This window comes from Lissotriton vulgaris, chromosome 4_1 (genome assembly GCF_964263255.1).
Source record: "Lissotriton vulgaris chromosome 4_1, aLisVul1.2, whole genome shotgun sequence".
In the NCBI taxonomy this organism is placed as follows: Eukaryota; Metazoa; Chordata; class Amphibia; order Caudata; family Salamandridae; genus Lissotriton; species Lissotriton vulgaris.
This window is the reverse complement of record NC_141691.1, coordinates 753,513,671-753,526,008: the sequence shown is the minus strand read 5'-3', so window position 1 is coordinate 753,526,008 and position 12,338 is coordinate 753,513,671.

Genomic DNA, 12,338 nt, shown 5'->3' with positions numbered 1-12,338 from the left:
TGCCTCACAGCATAGTTCTTGGACATGCACGTCGCCATTTGCTGCATCTGTCCATGATATGCGAGGGTAGCACAAGGTATATTATGGACGACTGCTTCCGGGTCACCCTCCTTGTCACCCCCTTCAACAGAGCTGACAGGTGCTGTCCTAAACCCTAATTGTGTATAATGTCTCCATTAAGGAGCGATTCACCACAAAAGTCATCAATATTAAAGTGATGGGACAAATATACACAATCAGGGTTGGACTTGCCTAGCGCCAGGCTACTGCAAATATGCGATTCCGTTGTGCTGTGTTTTTCGCAGAAGTATGGATTTGCCGCATTTGCCACGCAAGCCTTTATTTGCTGCATAATCCGTAGATGTTAACAAAATAAGATTTTGTTTCTAGCTCAAATATATCAAAAGTTACTCAAAATATTGTGTTTTGTTTTCTCATGCAGTGAAAGGCCAGTCACAAAATTAGACCAGTTATCTTTCAGTTGGTTATTGCCATATTTGATTGTGAAACTGGTACTAATGAGATGAAGCCTATGCCCAGACAGTGTTACCATGAGTAACAAGTATTGGCATAGCCAGCAGGTCTCGCCTTTGGGACCTTATAAGTGTTTAACCATGCAACAGTTGTTGTTGCACCAAGAATATTGTGCTGCATAACTAAATACTTATAAGGTCCCAAAAGCGAGACCTATTGGCTATGCAAATGCTTGTTTGTTTATTCTTTTCTCTCTGTATTTCTTTCCCTTTTTTGTCTTTCCTTGCTTCGTTCTTCCTTTATTTGTCTTTCCTTCTCTACTTCTGATTTCCTTAAAGCTTTATTTATTTATTGTCAATCTTTCTTTGTTTTTGTTTTACCATCTATTGACCCCGTCTTTCTTCCGTATCATTTATTCTTTCTTCAAACTTGTTTCCATTTTCTTTCTTTGTTTCCTTGTTTCTTTCTTCCTTTCTCTTTCTTTCTTCTCTCTGTTCCATTTAATTCTTCCTCTCTCCCTACTATTCTTCATTGCATTCTTGCACTGTGTATCTCCATTTCCCTATCATTTTTTTCCTATTTTCAAACATTCGCTTTCCTTCGCTGGGTATGTATCCCTTAACACCCTTGATAACCAAACAAAAAATCTATATTTTTTACGTGATTATTTGATCCCCTAGCCTGTCGATGGATGGCACTGTATATTGCTTCTGTGAAGATGTGATTTATTTTCTTCAGGAAGGAAAGCAAATATATAAATGTAGGTATTTATTCAAATATTTTTAAGGTACATCACGTCACCACACCAGTGGTGGCTGCATCACAAATTCTTGAATAGGAGGACAAGTTTCAAATTTTTAAGGAACATTATCGTATATAATGCAACACTATTAAAATTCATAATAAATATAAACATTACAATTGAGAAGTTTTAACATTAGGATTAAGGAAAAGCATGGTTAGTATTGAGAAAATGGGGAGAGGTTAAGATACTTAAAATCCTTCCCAAATAAACAGTTTGGCAAGATAACTCTGTTCTTCATCTCTAAAATATACCTTATTCCACATTTGGATAATCAGAGGACAAGGTACTGTGCTCCCCTGTGGAAACCTTAATTTTCTTGTTTCATCTTCTCAGTAAAAAGTTTAAGAATTTCTCAGTTTGACCATAGTCTGATATCTTCACATTTTATAATATAAGATAAAACGACGAATCTGCAATGTTGTTATATGACTGAGCACTTAACAGAATAAACAGAATAAAATCACGCGTATCAGGGACTGAAGTTCACCGTGGCATGGTAGGCATCTTTTTGAGGTGGTGTGATAATTATTCCTTGAGCCTCCTATCTCTTGTAGAGGCAGTTGTACTAATCTTAATTTTTGCACTCACCTCCTATTTTCTTGCGATTGGATGCTTACCAAGCACTGTTAAGGTTATCTATACAGGCTCTTATTCAGGATATGGTCATATTTTAGTCTTTTTTATTCAAGGCAGCGCTTTCATTGCTCTCTTGCTTTGGGTGGACCCCACTCCTCCGTGTTGTGTACTGCAGAGCCAAGCCCTCCCATCGTCTCCTATATTTAACTTCAGATTCCTTGAAATCAGTTCCATGCTGGAGTCCCATAATGCACTTGGTTCCGTCATTAACCACTCTTTAACTCAAAGGATTTGGTGCCAATGAGTGACTACTCATGTGAAGTATTTAAAAGCAATTTCTATTAGTCCTAATTCTATCCGGAGAGCAAAGCAGGCTGTCCCATATTGTGGTCTCAACTACTTCTTCAATATCATCATATCCTGCCTTTGAAGATTTTTAAGATCATTGTGGGCTAGCAGTTCCCTTCAGTAAAGTAATAGGCTATTTTAAACTCATACACGTTTCTTTCAACATTTCTATGCATGCTTCCTTCCCCTTTCACCAGCCCCCAAGCTTCTCCAACAAGTAGCTTGTGAGCTACTGGTATCTCTCCAGCTACTTGTGAGTAGCTTTCCTCTGTGTAGCCCAGCCTTCTAAATTGGAAGCTTTTGTTTGGTTTCATTAATATATGTTGGAAGAGGATGTAGTCTCGGCAACAACGCTCAATATCCTGTGATTCTGGGCAAATCACCTAATCTCCCGTGCCTAACCTTATGTAACACAACTGGTGCTCATGTAAAGCGTTCTGATATCTTCAGGTCAAGTTTGCGCTATATAAAACTTCGAAGATATGTATACCAACATTTTTAATGTGTTTCTGAGACGAAATTGTGTGTATTTTTAAAGCTCATTGGTTGGCATTAGCATAAAAATTGCTGAATTTCCAAAATATACTCAATGCTCATATTTGAATTATAAAAATATCGAGCACAGGAAAGACTTGTTACTAATATATTCACTTTGATACCAGGTAATTGCAGAGATGGTGATTATGTGTTACCCATGTAGAGGCATTCAAAATTGACCAAGTCTTTTTTTTATTTACATTAATGCTGGCAACTCTGCCTGGTGCACCAATCCGATCACTGCTAGAATGATCCTTGCATATGGTGGCCACTAATGCAATCTTGTCTAAAATGGTCACTATTACAACACTACTAGTATCAGCAGCTCTGGGTGGTTTTCATTGAACTTAAGTAGCTCTGTTTACTGAAAAGATCTAGCCCATCGCATGGTCTCGTCATCGTGGCAAGAAAAGCAATAAGCTTTGGCAAGGCAAATATGTTTTGCCTATGTGAAATCTGTTTGCTTCATCAATGTTTTTTACATGTTGCACAGCAGCACGGGCTGCTGTGCAACATGGCTTAAAGTACAAAAAAAGCACTATGATGCGGCCAGGATTGCCTGCGTCATAGTGTCATAGTGTTTTTTCCCCTTTAAGTCATGTTGCACAGCAGCCCACCTTTCTCTTGGACATGTAAACAGTGCAGGGGGTTGGGGGGTGGTCAAGCAATGCGGTGGAGGGTGGGTATAAACATGGGAGAGCAGGAGGATGTGCGTAAACACTTCTGAGAGCAGAAGGAGGGCAGGGAGGTTGGTGACAAACAAGAGCGGGCAGGGGTTGGGTGAAACAAAATGGAAGGTGGGTGGTGTTGGGGAAACCTGAGTGGGCGGTGAAGGGGAAGGACTGCCGCAAAACTTTATGGGGCAGATTTACAATTACTGGCGCATCCCTGCATATCCCCCTGCGATGGTACGCCTCTTCTGGCGCAGGGCTTTACAACGTAACGCATCTGGGAGATGCGTCACGTTGTAAATACCCCGCACCATGGTGCATCTTTTGCGCCGCCGCTGCGTCAAAAAAAGTGACGCAATTGCGGCGTAAAAGTGGCGCAAGGGGCTTGTAAATCTGCCTCTCTATTTCTTTGTAAAGCTGCATCCGTGTGATATGCTTACACTGTACTGACTGTATGACACAGACGTGTTCTATGCTGACGTAGGTTAATTTTGGCATGGCGGCACACACCGCACTGCTACTTACAAGAAAGCGATGTTGGCCAGGTAAAGGCATAAAGCTACCCATCTCCTGCGTCCGCACGTACAGTACAACCTATGGTGCTGTTTTTAAGCATATTACACGGACTTCCCTGGCCTTTCCAATATCCCTCGCGCAGGTGAGTAGCTCAGTGCATGGCACACAGTCACACAGTGTGGCAAGTTTGTTATGTTTCTTGCGCCCAAACATTTTACTGGCCGCAGATGATCCGACAGTCATACTCTGTCACTGACATGTTTCGCGCGGTTGAAAGTAATACTTATACACAAAAGCACTATTTATTAAACAGCTTTGAACCTCATCATCTGTGCTGGATTCTAGGACGGCCCCAGTGACTAGCAGCCTTTCCAGGCCAGGTGGAGGAGAAAAACAAATATCGCTCCAAATATGTCCTGCTGGGTTTGTTTGCCATAAAACAAAACCTTCGTTTTTCAGTAAAACGAAAAAAAAAATCTTCATAGTTTTGCCCCCTCGTTCCTAAAAAAGTATTTTTAACTGGTAAAGAGATGTAGCCGTACCCCCGAGCCCGCAAATTCATTCGAGGACAAAATGTCCCACGCTGAAGTTTTTTTTTTTAATCCACACGGGGCTTTCATGAAAACTTTTGCCATCTGCCAAATTTCAGGACAGCTGTTTTTTAACGGCCCAGTCAAAAAATAGAAATGCTCACACAGATACATGCATATGCATGTGCACGCCGAAACACTGAGTAGATAAGACAAAAATATAAATACTCACACAGATACATGCATATGCATATGCACGCCGAAACACTGAGTAGATAAGAGAACAATTAAATATAATGAACGTTGTGGTGTGCGCTCTAGTCTATGCGCGCGTACGCGATGACGCGTCACGCCATAGACTGGAGCGTCGGGAGCGCGCGCATGCGCAGAGCGGCAAAAGTGAGAAGGCGCGAATAGAGAACGGCAGTTGGCGACCGGAGCTAGATATAATAAGACGCTCGGCGCCCTGGCTCAGCTACTTGTATTTTAATGCAATAAATCCCTGTTACCACTATACAGGCTACAGTGTGTACTTTGAGGGGGAAGAACCAGACATTACATTGGCGACGAGGCTGGCACCTAGAACATCACCGTGCACACAGAACTGGATCTACATCCTCCAAACAGCCCCACATCAGCCAGAGGGACAGGACAACAACCAGCACGAGCTCAGGGCGTGGCAGCAGCGCAGAGACCACGAGAAAGACCGGAAAACAGCGTAACCCACCAGGTCAGTGCTGCCCAAGGGAACAGAACCAACAGCCAGCACCCTGGCAACCAAAGGCATCACCCCAAGGCAGAGGAAGAGACACAGGCAGATAACCCCACGCTGCCCATAAGGGACAGTACCCCAGGCAGTCCCAGGAGTCAAGGGGACGCAGCAGGGAGTGCAGGAGCATCCAGGGGGTCCAACCAGCCCGGTGCTCAGGTGGCAGACCCCAGAGGTGAAGCCAGAATGGCAAACCAAGCCTCAGCCTTGATGGCACCAGTGCCATTCCTACCCAGACCGGGTGAGCCGCAGTTAAAATGGGAGGACTGGAAAGAATACTTTCTAAACTACATTGAAGCTCTGGAAGACGAGGGTGAAGTGGAATACACCCCAGCAAGAAGGAAGAGATTGTTGCTTCATAATTTAGGCCCAGAAGGGGCGAGGGTATTCAAGAATCTAGTACCCAAGGAGAGGGGTGCAACAGAGACAGACGTCTTCAAGAATGCACTCGATGACTTGGACAGCCACTACCGTCCAGCAGTGTGCGTCTCCATAGATCGCTACAACTTTCAGCAGAGAAAACAAGAGGCGGGCGAATCCATTGATGATTATGTGGCAGCCCTCCGACGCTTGGCCATCACGTGTCAGTATGGTGTTCTCCAAGACGAATACATAAAAGATCAGATCGTGATGCATACGACCAGCAGAGCCGTCCAAGACAAATTATGGGCGATGAATGAAACGTCTCTCAAGGAAGTGGTGGCGATGGTCAAGAAAGCAGAAATGTCTAAACGAGGCGCCGATGCAGCAAAACGGGAAAGCGTGCCGAGGCAAATGATCAACAAGATTGATGAGGTACCTCAATCCAGCAATCCCAGAAGCAGATATGGAGACATGAGGAAAGACACCAGAGGGACGGGAAAACAGACGAGCCGCCCCAGCCCCGGCAGTAAGTTTGCGTGCTACAGGTGTGGCAGCACGGCGCACACGGCTCAGGACCAACGATGTCCCGCGTTCCGTGCCAGGTGCGCGTTCTGTGGTTTGACCGGCCATTTTGAAAAGGTGTGTCGGAAGAAGGGGTCGAAATCCTCCGTCAAGTGTGTAGAAGCAGCCGCCGTGGATGTGAGCGGAGAGGATGACCTGGACGAAGGTGATTTGGTGCTGTGCATCGAGGACCAAGTGCTGGAGGTGGCAGGGAAGCGAAGTGATAAACCCCGCACGGACATGCTCATTGGAGGGGTGAAAGTACACGTGGCGGTGGACTCAGGATCCCCCTGGACCATCGTACAAAGGTCCATCTGGGAAGAAGATTTTGCACCGGTCGTGGGGCCAGACTTATGGCCTCCGGACATCAGGCCCATATCGTACACAGAGAACGCCATTCCCCTGGTGGGGTGCCGGGACTTCGAGTTTGAATTCAGAGGGAGGACGGCCACGTGCACCCTGTATGTGGCGGAGAAAGGTCCATCTGTTCTGGGATGGAGAGACGCCGGGGACCTGGGCATCATCCTCAATCCTGGGGGGAAGGAACAGATACTGTTGACGGATGAGTGGCCCCTCCACAAAGACGAAGATTGGAGATCAGCATACCCGAAAGTCTTCGAGGGCACAGTGGGCAAACTGGACAAATTCGTACACAAAATGGTCCTCAAGGAAGGAGCAGTACCAGTGGTGCACAAGGTCCGGAACATACCCATTTCCACGAGCGGGTTGGTACAACAAGAATTGATGAAACTGGAAGAACAGGGCATTATAGAGCCGGTGGACAGTGCGGAGTGGCTCTCCCCCTTGGTGGTGGTCAAGAAACCGAACGGCAAGGTCCGCCTCTGTGTGGACCTTCGTGAACTCAATAAGAATCTCGTCGTGGAGAGGTTTCCACTCCCCAGAATCGAGGAGATGCTGGCGAAAACGAAAGGTGTCACTCATTTCTCCACCATAGACCTCACGTCAGCGTACTACCAGATAGAGCTGCACCCAGCGAGCAGGAAGTACACGGCCTTCATTACACCCTTTGGGTGTTACCAATTCAGGAGAATGCCCTTCGGCCTAGCATCCGCTGCGGCTGTGTTTCAGAAGCTGATGCATAGATTGTTCAAGGACATCTCAGGAGTGCAGTATTTTCAAGATGACATCCTGGTGATGGGCTCATCCAAAGGAGATCATGACAAGAAGCTGCATAGAGTCCTAGGGGTGCTGCAGAACAAAGGCATGACGGCAGAATGGAGTAAGTGCAAGATTGGGACCCAGGCCGTGACGTACTTAGGTCACGAAATAGGGACACATGGCATCACACCGAAGGTACAGAATGTGGAGGCAATCAGGAATGCCAAGGCCCCATGCTCCAAGGAAGAAGTGCGGTCATTCCTGGGAATGGCCGAGTATTATAGCAAATTCGTGAGACACTTCGCCACCAGAACACACAAAATGAGGCAACTAACCAGGGACAAGACCAAATTTGATTGGGATGCGGAAGCCCAACTAGAATTTGACACAGTCAAGGATTGCATCAGCCAGGCCATCCCACTACAAGGATACATGCCCAATGGCAAGACCATAGTGACTACAGACGCGAGCGACAAAGGCTTGGGGGCGGTCTTGGCGCAAGAGAGAGAAGATGGGTCCACGGAGACGATCAGCTTCGCGTCGCGAGCACTGTCCCCAACGGAACAGAGGTACAGTGTGATCGAAAAGGAGATGCTGGCGGTCACCTGGGCAATGAACAAGTTTCGCCAGTTTATATGGGGCACCAGATTTAAACTCCAAACAGATCACAAGGCGCTCGTGAAAGTCTTGACTTCTTCAGGCCATGATACGGCGACCCCAAGAATCGCAAAAATGACTTTGAAACTGCTGGACTACACCTATGACGTGGAATACCTGCCCGGTACACAAAACAGGGTCGCTGATTACCTCAGCCGGGCTGCGGCCATGGAGAGGGCACCGGAGGAGGCCCAGGACGGGGAAGAGATGGTAGCCAGCATGGAAGACCATGAGACGACGATCAGTGCCCAGGAGTGGAAGGCCGCCTACGAAACGGATGAGGAGAAAACGGAGGTAAAAAGGCACCTCACCTCCGGCTGGCCGGACAAAAAGAAGCTCGCAGAAGGAGTGCGGAGGTTCTTTGAGATGAGGGAAGAACTGTCCCTAAGTGATTCGGGGATATTCTTGTATAGAGGTGAAAGGGTCGTACCCCCGGACTCCCTAATACCCAGACTGTTGGAGCAGCTGCATGAGGGTCATTTGGGCATTGTAAAAACCAAGGCACGAGTCAAGCAGATGTACTGGTGGCCGGGTATGGACGCACAAATTGAAAGACAAGTGAGGGAGTGTGGGCAGTGCCAGGGTGCAGACAAGGTGTTACGACCACTCAGACCAGCACTGGGGAAGTTCGACACTCCACAAGGTCCCTGGGAGAATGTAGCTATAGACATATTAGGGCCCATCCTGGACAGCAGAGGAGTGAACAAATACATATGTGTCATGATGGATAAGTACTCCAAATGGCCCGAAGTGGACATACAAGAATCCATGGAAACGGACACGATTTTGAAATTCCTGACGTCTGTCTTCTTGAGAGAGGGTATACCCAAATCCATTCTCAGTGACAATGGTCCGCAATTTGTATCGGACAAATGGGTCCGATTTATGAGGAGGAACGGGATTGAGTCGAGGCACACGGCTGTGTACCATCCTGCCTGCAACGGCCAAGTGGAGCGGTTTAACCGCGTGCTAATGGGATCCATACAGGCAGCTATCTCGCAGGGAAAAGACTGGGAGACAGAAGTGATGAGCATGCTGTGGGCCTACCGGATCACCCCCACGGCCGTGGGGTACAGCCCGTTCCAGGTACTAAGAGGTCGACATCCGTTCACACGGGACAACGTAGTGTGGAGGGAAAAGACCGTCACCAGCAAGTGGTCCCCTGCAGTGGTGCAGCACAACCTGGAGAAGGCCCAGAAGATCTATGCCGCCCACTACGACAAACGACGTAATGTAAAGGAAACAGGGCTGGAAGAAGGAGAGTGGGTCAGGGTCAAACTCCCAACCATGCAAAGGAAAGGCGAAAGTAAGTTTAGCCAGCCCTTACAGGTCAAGGAGGTGCGAGGCAGAGCGGCCCTCCTTAGCGACGGGAAGGTGTGGTCCCAAGACCGCATGGCCAGAGTTAACAAGATAATAGTGTGGCCCAAGTCCGAGGAGGAAGAGATACGGGTGGACTGCCAAGAAGCAAGACCCCAACCGGAACACACGGCAGTAGACCAGTGGGAAGGTGCAGAAGCGGACAACGAGATAGATGCGCCCAACACAGAGTCTACCGACAGAGAAGAGGCACCAGCGAGTGCAGCACAGAGAGGTGATTCGAGAGATGGTGAAAGATCACGGTGTGAGACTGAGGTGGAAGAGAACATGCCGGTAAGACACACCCGCAGTGGCAGGCCTGTCACCGCACCCTTGCGATACAGAGACTTTATAATGGATGGACAATAGAGAGGGGCCTCCCCCTGCGCCCTCCTAGACACTGACTCTGTCCACTGGACACCCAGCAAGCTGGGGGGGAAATGTTATCTTGTTTATATTTAAAGGGGGGAGATATGTGGTGTGCGCTCTAGTCTATGCACGCGTACGCGATGACGCGTCACGCCATAGACTGGAGCGTCGGGAGCGCGCGCATGCGCAGAGCGGCAAAAGTGAGAAGGCGCGAATAGAGAACGGCAGTTGGCGACCGGAGCTAGATATAATAAGACGCTCGGCGCCCTGGCTCAGCTACTTGTATTTTAATGCAATAAATCCCTGTTACCACTATACAGGCTACAGTGTGTACTTTGAGGGGGAAGAACCAGACATTACAAACGTCAATGGCGTTTATTTGCATATTTATTAGCCATTCTAAGTTCGATTGCATTTTATGAATCGGTGGTTCGACAAGAGCCAATTAATAGTTGTAATACTCGGAAAACATACCGTATTCATCCCTGACCATTCATTATTCCACACATTACAGGCACCCCTCCAACACACGCCTAGCAAGCAATCGAGGGGGGAAAGGAGGGGTAGTAGGGAAGGGTAGGGAATTACTAATTATCACTAATAATGACAACCATACCAAAGCAAGAGTGGTATTGTTGCTATATTGCATTCTAGTGCTTGTCTTCCCCATCACACTGTGTGATCATGAGCAAAATAGTGGGGAAACAACGAGACAGGGAGGAGGGGGTTGGTTAAAAAAAAAAATAGCTCCTGCAACTAAGGTATCGGATTAAGACTTCAAACGGAAGAAATACTTGGTCCAAGCTCCACAGAGAAGACAAACATAGGAGAGAAGAAGAAGACAAAACAGAAACCTGTAGGAAATGGCATTCAATAGCCAATAAAAAGCAAGGCAATTTGAGTGACAAGCAAGCGAACAAATTCAAGTAATGGGTGGCCTGTAAGCCCCGTTTAGGTTAAAAAAAAAATTACAAGAAATTTTGCAAGCAGAGCGCAAGAGCTATGCAGGTAAAACCTAAAAAGGAAAGGTTGCTTGTAAATCAACGGATCACTGACAGAATATCGTGGAGCAAAATATCGACCTGCCAAAATATCGTGGAAAAAATATATGTTGCCAGAATAGCAAATTCCTATCTACAAACAAGTAAGTAAAAAAATGTTGAATCCAAAATATCGCTGTAAATAATAAAGTTTGTTAAAATATCGAATTTTTTAAATGTCTTAAAAGTAATGTAAAATTAATGAAGTAATAAATATAATTAACGAAAACATTCATAAAAATAATTAAAGACCTTACAATTAATAAAAACATATATATATATATATAAACTTAATATTAATAAAAAATATTCAATATTTTTAGTGTAGGATAGCGGCAGGGTAAAATGTGCTATTCCCACTCCAGTGAGTGCAACAGTAGGGAAAGCGTTGGATAGCGGAAGAGTAAAAATTACTATCCCTACTCCAGTGAGAGCAATAGTAGGGAAAGCGTTGGATAGTGGGAGGGTAAAAATTACTATTCCCACTCCAGTTAGTGCAACAGTAGGTAAAGCGTTGGATAGCGGGAGGGTAAAAATTATTATTCCCACTCCAGTGAGTGCAACATGAGGGAAAGCATTGGAGAACGGGAGGATAAAAATTGCTATTCCAACTCCGGTGAGTGCAACAGTATGGAAAGCGTTGGATAGCGTAGGGCTAAACATTACTATTCCCACTCCAGGGAGTGCAACAGTAGGGAAAGCATTGGATAGCGTAGGGGTAAAAATTCCTATTCCCACTCCAGTGAGTGCAACAGTAGGGAAAGCTTTGGATAGCGTAGGGGTAAAAATTACTATTCCCACTCCAGTGAGTGCAACAATAGGGAAAGTGTTGGATAGCGTAGGGGTAAAAATTAATATTCCCACTCCAGAGAGTGCAACAGTAGGGGAAGTGTTGGATAGCGGAAGAGTAAAAATGACTATCCCTACTCCAGTGAGAGCAATAGTAGGGAAAGCGTTGGATAGTGGGAGGGTAAAAATTACTATTCCCACTCCAGTTAGTGCAACAGTAGGTAAAGCGTTGGATAGCGGGAGGGTAAAAATTACTATTCCCACTCCAGTGAGTGCAACATGAGGGAAAGCATTGGAGAACGGGAGGATAAAAATTACTATTCCAACTCTGGTGAGTGCAACAGTATGGAAAGCGTTGGATAGCGTAGGGCTAAACATTACTATTCCCACTCCAGTGAGTGCAACAGTAGGGAAAGCGTTGGATAGCGTAGGGGTAAAAATTACTATTCCCACTCCAGTGAGTGCAACAGTAGGGAAAGCTTTGGATAGCGTAGGGGTAAAAATTACTATTCCCACTCCAGTGAGTGCAACAATAGGGAAAGTGTTGGATAGCGTAGGGGTAAAAATTAATATTCCCACTCCAGAGAGTGCAACAGTAGAGAAAGTGTTGGATAGTGTAGGGGTAAAAATTAATATTCCCACTCCAGTGAGTGTAAAAGTAGGGAAAGTAATGCTTTAATATTTAAATACAAATTATCAATACCAATAAAAAATTAATTAAAATGAATTACCAATTGCAAAATATTTAATAATTAATTATTCATAAATACCAATAAATATTTTTTTTTAAATGAATTACCTATTAAGAATTAATTAACAACCAATTAATTTTCAATACCCAACAATTAATAAGTAATA